Source organism: Salvia miltiorrhiza, chromosome 4 (assembly GCF_028751815.1).
Source record: "Salvia miltiorrhiza cultivar Shanhuang (shh) chromosome 4, IMPLAD_Smil_shh, whole genome shotgun sequence".
Classification (NCBI taxonomy): Eukaryota; Viridiplantae; Streptophyta; class Magnoliopsida; order Lamiales; family Lamiaceae; genus Salvia; species Salvia miltiorrhiza.
The window spans coordinates 21,432,513-21,442,837 of record NC_080390.1 but is presented as its reverse complement, the minus strand read 5'-3'; positions in this window follow the sequence as shown (position 1 = coordinate 21,442,837).

The following is a 10,325-nucleotide window of genomic DNA, read 5'->3' as shown; positions in this document are numbered from 1 at the left end:
CACTCCGGTTTAGCATTGCAGAGAGTGAATAATAATTCTTCTTCCACGTAGTTGTCTTGGAATTGATGTGAGACATCTCTTTCAAATCAATAGATGGAAATTCTCTCCTCATAGCATTCTCAAGCTTGTTCAAGTGGCCTGCTCGGAAGTCATTATCTGATTTCCACCCTTGGGCCACTAGTTCCTTTAAATAGATCAAAGTGAACTCATCTTCTCTTATAGACCAACTCCATGTCATCATATTGGTTTTGTGGAGCCCGCCCCGAACGATGTCATTGCTCCCTATTTCAATACATTGTAAAACAACAGATTTTATGCTTAGTCATTCCAAATGGGGAATCTGCAACACTGCTTCCCACACACTCCGTAAACGACACAAACAAACCATTGCAATTCAAGGAAATGACATACCCCAAATCACATTTATACAACCACTGAAAAACATTTCATCAAATAAAACATCGGCACTACACCGGCAATGACACACACTGATTAGTTTAAACATAGATATACAACTTAAATTAGGGCCAAAACCTATACAAGCTTTGATGTGATCCTTGCCGGTAATAACATGAACTTCGCCGGACTGAACTAGGAATACGCGCGGAAGACTGAACAACGAGAACTGAAATACGATAAAGAATGGAATTATCCCAAAATCCCTGACGTAATCTACGAAGTTATCTAGAGAACGGATCCCTAAACCCCAACGCATGATTGATGCAGCAACTCGGGGACGCTGAATGACACACGACGAGGGATGATGAACTCGCCGATACGCCGATAAATTGAATTCGTCTTGGCACAATCAAGAAGAATTTGAGAACTTGAGAGAGAATAACTCACAATATCATATATCAAAATTAGCTAAGTTTCGTCCAACACTAGCAGCCATATATATATACGCAACAGTAAACCCTAATGTAAAAAAGGAAACAACATAAAACAAAGGAAACAACTAAACTTGCTCAGCACGCTAAAACAACACTAGCGAGAAGATCCAGCTTTGTAGACTGCAGATCTGGAATACACCAACTCTGGAAAAACGCCCGCTCCGGAAAGCATGGCTCTGGCGAGAACGCCAGCTCTGAAACTTCAGCTCTGAAACTCCAGCTCTGAAACTCCAGCTCTGAAAACTTCAGCTCTGAAAACTCCAGCTCTGAAAACTTCAGCTCTGAAAACTCCAGCTCTGAAAACTCCAGCTCTGAAAACTCCAGCTCTGAAAACTTCAGCTCTGAAAACTCCAGCTCTGAACTTCAGATCTGAACTTCAGCTTTGCAGGTTTGCTCTGTTCTGCCTTCTAAGTTTGCTCTGTAGGTAACAAGATTTACCACTCTTGAACTCTGCTCTGGCGGCCCTTCTCCAATTGGCTTTCTCAGCTCTTGCTTCCAGATTTCTTCCACCAAAGCCATTATGTTAGCCTTGAACGTGTTGGCTCTAGCTCTCGTCACTGGACCAACGGAAACATGCACCGGATCTCTGCTCTGTGTTGCCTCTGTAGCTCAGCTCTGGGTTGCATCCGGAGCTCTGCTCTGGGTTGCATCATTCCCCCCTCTTGAAGAGGATTTGTCCTCAAATCTACAGCATCGCCTACATCAAAAGGACTTAAATCAGTCACATTAAAGGTAGCACTCACATTATGCTCACCTGGTAAGTCTAGTTTGTAGGCATTATCATTGATCTGTTCCAATACTTGAAATGGTCCATCTCCCCTAGGAAGCAACTTGGAACGCCACTGCTCTAAAAATCGTTGCTTGCGCATGTGAAGCCAAACCCAATCACCGAGCTCGAACACCACCTTGCGACGGCCCTGGTTAGCCTGCTCTGCATACTGTCGTGTGCGGCGCTCGATGTTAGCTCTTTCCCTCTCATGTACCTGCCTCACGACCTCAGCTCTGCGCTGGCCATCCATATTAGCATGCTCGCTCTCGGGTAAATGAGCCAAGTCCAGAGGTGTCAAAGGGTTAAAACCATACACAATTTCAAATGGAGAATACTTAGTGGCAGAGTGAACAGAACGGTTGTAAGCAAACTCGATATGAGGGAGACACTCTTCCCAAGACTTAATGTTCTTTTTGATGATGGCTCTAAGCAACGTAGACAAAGTCCTATTTACTACCTCGGTTTGACCATCAGATTGTGGATGACAAGTAGTAGAAAACAACAGTTTTGTGCCTAACTTACACCACAAGGTCTTCCAAAAATAGCTCAAGAACTTTGCATCCCTATCAGAAATAATGGTCCTAGGCATGCCATGCAACCTAACAACTTCTCTAAAGAACAAGTTAGCTACATGCGAGGCATCATCAGTTTTATGACATAGGATGAAGTGTGCCATCTTAGAGAAGCGATCTACGATAACAAAAATAGAATCTCGCCTATGCTTAGTCCGAAACAGACCTAACACGAAGTCCATGGAGAGATCTATCCAAGGTGTATTAGGGATAGGCAGAGGCGTGTACAAGCCATGGGAATTGACTCTAGACTTTGCTTGCTTACAAGTTACAAGTAATGCATCGACCACATATGCGTTCCACATCGCATTTCATGTGAGGCCAAAAGAAATGTTCATGTGACACAGCCAAGGTCTTAGCTATACCAAAGTGCCCCATTAACCCCCCACCATGAGACTCAAGCAACAACAGATTTCGTAGAGAACACTTAGGGACACATAACTTATTCTTCCTAAAAAGATAGTCATCATGTCGAAAGTATTCGCCACTAGCAGATCGTGCACAATCTCTATAAATCTCACCAAAATCCTCATCATGCTCATAGACACTCTTGATGCACTCAAATCCAAGCAACTTAGCATCTAGGGTAGAGATCAAAGCATACCTTCGAGAAAGGGCATCGGCTACCACATTCTCCTTACCTTGCTTGTACTTAATGACGTATGGAAACATCTCAATGAACTCCATCCACCGTGCATGTCGCTTGTTCAGCTTGTGCTGCCCCTTCAAGTGTTTCAGCGACTCATGATCGGTGTGGATAACGAACTCGGTAGGCCACAAGTAGTGCTACCACATCTGTAATGCTCGCACTAAAGCATACAGCTCCTTATCGTACGTGGGATAGCTTAACGTCGCTCCACTCAACTTTTCGCTGAAATATGCGATGGGACACCTCTCTTGCATCAACACTGCACCAATTCCAACACCAGAAGCATCACATTCAATTTCAAAAGTTTTTGAAAAGTTAGGAAGAGATAGTACCGGGGTGTGAGTTAGCTTGTACTTCAACAGCGCAAAGACCTCCTCTTGCGCCTTGCCCCACTTGAACTCCACGTTCTTCTTGATTACATCAGTGAGCAGTGCGGTCACGCTGCTAAAGTGAGGTACGAACCGCCTATAGAAGCTAGCAAGTCCGTGAAAGCTTCGCACCTCGCCAAGGCTCTTGGGTGTCGGCCACTCCTAAATAGCGTGGATCTTCTCTTCATCAACTTGGACACCCTGCGCGCTAACAACAAAACCAAGAAACACGACCCTGTCCGTACAGAACGTGCACTTCTTAAGATTAGCAAACAACTTCTCTTTGCGAAGTACGTCCATAACAGACCTCAAGTGCTCGATATGGTCATCATGATGCTTGCTATAAATAAAGATATCATCAAAATAGACTACGACAAATCTGCCAATAAAAGCACGTAAAACATGATTCATAAGACGCATAAACGTACTAGGAGCATTAGTTAAGCCAAAGGGCATAACTAACCACTCATACAAACCAAGTTTTGTCTTAAACGCAGTCTTCCATTCATCACCTTCCTTAATCCGTATTTGATGATACCCGCTACGCAAATCAATTTTAGAGAACACCAAAGCACCATGCAATTCATCAAGCATATCATCCAAACGAGGGATGAGATGGCGATACTTTACCGTGATGTTATTAATGGCTCGGCAATCGCAGCTAGGGATGTCAATCGGGCCAGCCCACCGGGTTTTCGGGCTAGCCCTATCGGGTTCCGGGTTAGTCGGGTGCGGGCTAATCGGGTTGGAGATTTTTTCGGGTTGTAAATCTTCAACCCTAACCTTAAACTTTCGGGTTTCGGGCTAGCCCATCGGGCTAATCAGGTTAAAGGCGTAAAAATGAAATTATCATTTGTATTTTATTATTCCTAATGATCTAATGTATAATGTATAAAATATACATAGATATTAAAGATATAAATTATATAGCAAAGCATGAAATGCAAAAATATAAGATATTCAAGATTACAAAAACAAAATTATATTAAAATGAGATAGTAAAATTTAACATGTATCAATGCACTATAATCAATCTGGATTATTACTGAATAATTAGTGGATTTGCCATGCACGTCTCATTGACAGAAAAAAAAAATTGGTATCACTTTAAAATGAGATACTAATAATTAATTTCTAACTAATGAGATACTAATAATCAATTTCTACAAAAAATCCGTAATTAATTTCACTTTTTTTAATGAGATTGCACACACACACACACACACATATATATTCTAACTAAATTAATTTCACTTTTTTTAATGAGGCTACATATATATATTTAAGCAAATACCATAGATCTAAACATAGCAGAAGTTGTAACTGGATGCATCAGTCACAATTTCGTCAGCCCACCGGGCCAGCCCATCGGGTTTTCGGGCTAGCCCTATCGGGTTCCGGGTTAGTCGGGTGCGGGCTAATCGGGCTGGAGGTTTTTTCGGGTTAAGATTTTTCAACCCTAACCCTCTAATTTTGTCGGGTTATTCGGGTCGGCCCACGGGTTTTGGGCTGCATTGACATCCCTAATCGCAGCACATCCTTATGGTTGAGTCCTTCTTGGGTACGAGAAGCACAGGTACCGCACAAAGGCTCAAACTCTCCCTTACATGCCCCTTAGCTAAGAGCTCGCTGATTTGCCTCTCCAACTCCTTTGTCTCCTCCGGGTTGGTGCGGTAGGCTGGTCGGTTCGGTAGCGTAGCTCCGGGCATGAAGTCAATTTGATGTTCAATCCCTCTAAGTGGTGGTAGCCCATGCGGTGTTTCATCGGGAAAGACATCAACGAATTCCTGCAAAACCGATTGAATAGAAGGGGGTAAAGACATGAGATCGTTAGTAATAACTTGATATCGTGGGGGCACCATCGGTCTTTCCTCCTTCACGCATAACTTGATATCACACGGTCTAGCAAGGAATGATTTGTGTGTCACTCACATCGCCTTTGCCTTCACCGGCTGCTCTTTATTTTTTACCGTCGCCGCCTCCTTGAGTAATTTTACTTGATCCTCGTACACTTGTTTGGGGCTGAGAGGAACAAGGGACATTCTCTTGTGCTGACACTCGAAGGAGTACTTGTTTGTGAAGCCGTCATGGGTCACCCGTCTATCAAACTGCAATGGACGACCCAACAAGATATGCACGCCTGCATTGGGATAACATCACATAAAACTTCGTCCTCATACCTGCCAAGGCGAATAGGCACGCGGACCTGCCTTGTAACTCTGACGTTGTCGGCGTCACTCAGCCATTGTAAGCAATATGATTTTGGATGTTTCACTGCGGTCAGTCCCAATTTTTCCACCATGTGCTTACTCGCCACATTCGTGCAACTCCCACCATCTATAATCAAGCTGTAGAGCTTGTCACGGACAAGACACCTCGTGTGAAAGAGGTTCTCCCGTTGCTCGAGTTCATCCGGTTGCGGTTGCACGCTCAAAGCTCACCGGGCTACCAATAAGTGTCCCATGAGTGCATCCATGTCCACCAGCTCTTCTTCGTCAGGTTATTTTAATTCAGGCATGTCTGGATCTGTTTCTTTCCCATCGGTGACGACCTCGCCATCGTCTCGGAGGATCATGATTCGTCGATTCAGACACTCGCTCATGATGTGGCAGAATCCTTGACACCGAAAATGTTACTTGTCACGGTATCTTCCCTCGGACGTGACGGCAGAGCTGGGATTGGTAGCCTTGGGACCTCCGCTACTCTGGCTCTGTCTGGGATTGTTGGCAGAGCTGAACGAGCTCTGGCCCTGGCTCTGATTGCCGCCAGAGCTGAAAGAGCTCTGTCGCTGACTCTGGCTGCCGCCAGCGCTGGGAGTACTCTGGCTCTGTCGATGCGCACTGCCAGAGCTGAAAGTGTTGCACTGGTTGCTGCCAGCGCTGACATTGCTGCGCTGACTCCCGCCCGAGCTAAACGAACTCCGCTGCTGATTGCCAGCGCTGAAGGTGCTCCGCTGACTGCCGCCATATCTGCCCCTCCTCTTGAGTTGAGTCTCAATTTTCATAGCCATGTGGACCATCTCCTCTAACTCCACGTAATGTTGTAGCTCTACTTTGTCACGAATATCCCAATTGAGACCAGCCAAGAATCTAGCTATGGTTGCTTCTCTGTCCTCCACCACGTTAGCTCGAATCATGACCATCTCCATTTCTTTGTAGTATTCGTCCACACTCCGATTGCCTTGCTTCAGATTCTGTAACTTATGGAATTGTTCCCGGTAGAAGTGACTAGGTAAGAAATGCTTCCGCATTACCACCTTCATCTCCGCCCAAGTCTGAATAGGTTGCTCGCCAGATCTCTTTCTACTCGTCACCAGTTGATCCCACCACACTAGTGCGTGATCTGTGAACTCAATCGCAGCAAACTTCACCTTCTTGAGCTCGGAATAGTTGTGGCATTCAAAGATCAACTCTATCTTTTTTCTCCCACTCAAGATAAAGTTCTGGATTGTTCCGCCCTTGGAAGGAAGGGATGGTCATCTTGATGTTGTTGATGTTGTCATCTTGATAGTTCGGACCATTTACTCGACGCCAACGCCCCTCTCCATCTTCCTCATACTCGGACTCCTCGGCCTGCTCTTCACGAGAGTGAACATGTCTAATTGGCATGCGCCAACCTCCATTACCACGTCCACCTCCTCGTCCCCCACGACCACCATAATGACCTCGACCCGAAGTGGAATAGTATTGCTCAAATAAATCCATTCTCTGGTCCATCGACTCTTTCACCCTCTCAGCCATGCCCTCGAGTTTGGAATCGAGTTTGGAGTCAAGTTTGGACTCGAGCTTGGAATCCAGGAGCTTTTCCATCACCGATTGGAAAGCCTCCATTGTGAAATTCATTGTTGAAGTTATGGCAGATGCAAACCCTGTTCAACTTTTTTTGACATTATGACCGAAACAAGGAAAAGGTTAGTAGCAATAAAACAAAAGAAATCTCACCGCCTCACAACACTCATGTATATCACACAAAGTACATCTTTTTACCTCTAATGATCTCACCACTCTTGCCTTTTTCCACTCGATTTCTCTTCTCAAGAAAATCAAACTCCCTCGATCTACCACTGGAATTCAACGTACCAACTGCACAACGAGAACACCAAGCGCACTCGATGAAACGCCCCACAAAGAACCACAGCAAACACATAGATTTTATAGGACTCGACAAAACAAACGAAGGACTCCTAGACGCAGACGGGAACCCAAAATCAGTGTTGCGCAGAAAACAAACGCCTCAACTTGCTATACTACCCAATGAAGCAAAGAACAAATGAAAGGTTAAGAAATGAAAGGTTTTTCGAAACTTTCAATACTTGATGCTTTCTACTTTTTTTTTTGAACTTATAGAATATGTATCTCCAAGAAACTGACGATGGTAAAAATAGATGGAACTATGTAGTATGGAGGATGAAATATGAGATAGATGTGAATGGTGTGAATATGGATTAATGAACGTAAAATATGGAGAACAAAACCCTAGAAAAAATTGCAACCCTTACGAAACCTGGATATTGATACCAACTGATGTGATCCTTGCCGATAATAACATGAACTTCGCCGGACTGAACTAGGAATATGCGCGGAAGACTGAACAACGAGAACTGAAATACGATTAAGTATGGAATTATCCCAAAACCCCTGACCTAATCTATGAAGTTATCTAGAGAACGGATCCATAAACCCCAACGTATGATTGATGCAGCAACTCGGGGACGCTGAATGACACACGACGAGGGATGATGAACTCGCCGATACGCCGATAAATTGAATTCATCTTGGCACAATCAAGAAGAATTCGAGAACTTAAGAGAGAATAACTCACAATATCATATATCAAAATTAGATAAGTTTCGTCCAACACTAGCAGCCATATATATATAGGCAACAGTAAACCCTAATGTAAATAAGGAAACGACATAAAACAAAGGAAACAACTAAACTTGCTCAGCACACTAAAACAACACTAGCGAGATGATCTAGCTCTGTAGACTGCAGGTCTGGAATGCACCAACTCTGGAAAAACGCCCGCTCTGGAAAGCATGGCTCTGGCGAGAACGCCAGCTCTGAAACTTCAGCTCTGAAACTCCAGCTCTGAAAAACTTCAACTCTGCAAACTCCAGCTCTGAAAACTTCAGCTCTGAAAACTCCAGCTCTGAAAACTCCAGCTTTGAACTTCAGCTCTGAACTTCAGCTCTGCAGGTTTGCTCTGCTCTGCAGGTCTGCTCTGCCTTCTAAGTCTGCTCTGTAGGTAACAAGATTTACCACTCTTGAACTCTGCTCTGGCGGCCCTTCTCCAATTGGCTTTCTCAGCTCTTGCTTCTAGATTTCTTCCACCAAAGCCATTAGGTTAGCCTTGAACGTCTTGGCTCTAGCTCTCGTCACCGGACCAACGGGAACATGCACTGGATCTCTGCTCTGTGTTACCTCTGTAGCTCGGCTCTGGGCTGCATCAATCTTACTTGGTCTAATTTGTTATATGCTTACTCGAATTTAATAAGCTCAACACTCGAAATTCTCACAGACAATGCAACGTATTTCTGGTGAATCGAATTTCAAAATACTTAACCAGCGTACACGCATACAATAATTTTTTGAAATCATATATTCGATACCCCTGATTTTCACAACGAATGCGGCCATTATAGTATGCTGAAATTCAAAAACCCTAATGGCCATACACACAGACTACAAGTGAATGTTAGCTAACCTTGAGTCGCGGAACTCATGCTTTCGCACGAGTGCTCCTCACAAAATCGCCAGGCCTCAAACATTATCCAATTTTCGAACCCTAATGGAATGTGGCGCCAAAAATTCTCCGAAATTGCCTCACAAATCATGTACTAAGCACCTTTTCCAGACCAATAAACAAAAGGATATGTTTGTCCTTTCAAAATTAACAAAGAGTTAAAATTGTAATTTCACTTTCTTATCTTCCATTTTAACATTGTCTACCAAACAACAAACTTTTTAAATCTTACATACAAAACAAATGGCTATACTATCAATCACCCTTTATCTACATAACACATTCTTGACTTCATCTATTTAAGTAAATCTTAACTCACCTATCAAATGCAGTTGATGAGGAGTGATATATGCAGAGTAGGGAAATGATGCAAATCAGAGGAATCGGCCCCACCAGCGGAACGAGTATGGCAGAAGAAGCGAACTCGTCAGAGGAATCATCCTCACCAGAGGAGTCGTACTTGCCAGAGTAACCATTCTCACCAGAGGGATCTCACTCACCAGAGGAATCACGTATGACAGAGAAGCCGCTTTCACCAGAGGATTCATCTCCGCCAGAGAAGTCATCTTCGCCAGAGAAGTAGCTCTCACCAGAGGAGCCGTCTTCATTAGCGGAATCGCCAGAGACACGGGAGATTTCCCGCGTGAAGGCAAATTTACCGACATGCCCCTCTATCACGCCAAGTGCATGCCTTAGCACTGATTTTACCATTTTGCCCTCTTATGTAATCTATAAATAGAACCTGAGCTCGTGCATTGTATTTACGTTATCTCTTATTTTTGAATACAACAGCTACTTTTCTCCCGTTCTGAGTTTTCCGATTGTTTACTTTGCCTTCTCTGATCATTCACACTAGGTATAGTCTATATTTATCGCTTTGTAGATTAGGTGTTGGTCCTTGATTCACCAACTGGCGCCGTCTGTGGGAAGGCTACTGAGTTAGGATGTGAGTTTTTGGACGCCGGCGCATGCAGATCTGAAATTCCAATCGGGTTTGCGTGTGTCGGTACCGTTTGAGCCGATAATTCGGACACCCAGATGATTGCGAGCTGTTAATTACGTTTTCTCGGGTTGATGTGTTTTTAAATCTTTACGATCTGTGTTTAATTATGTTCTTGGTGCATGGGGAAAGGTGGCGAAAGTCGTAAATCATGAATTGGGGGGATATGTGTTTATTTACCGATTGATCGGTTCAATTATGGGTGAATACAAAGTTTCTTCGTAGAATCGGGATTTTATTTATAGATCTGATGTTTATACCGGTGAATTGTGGAGTATCGCTCTGTTTCTGCTTGAATTGGGTTTTGGTTGACGATTTATGGGGTTTCG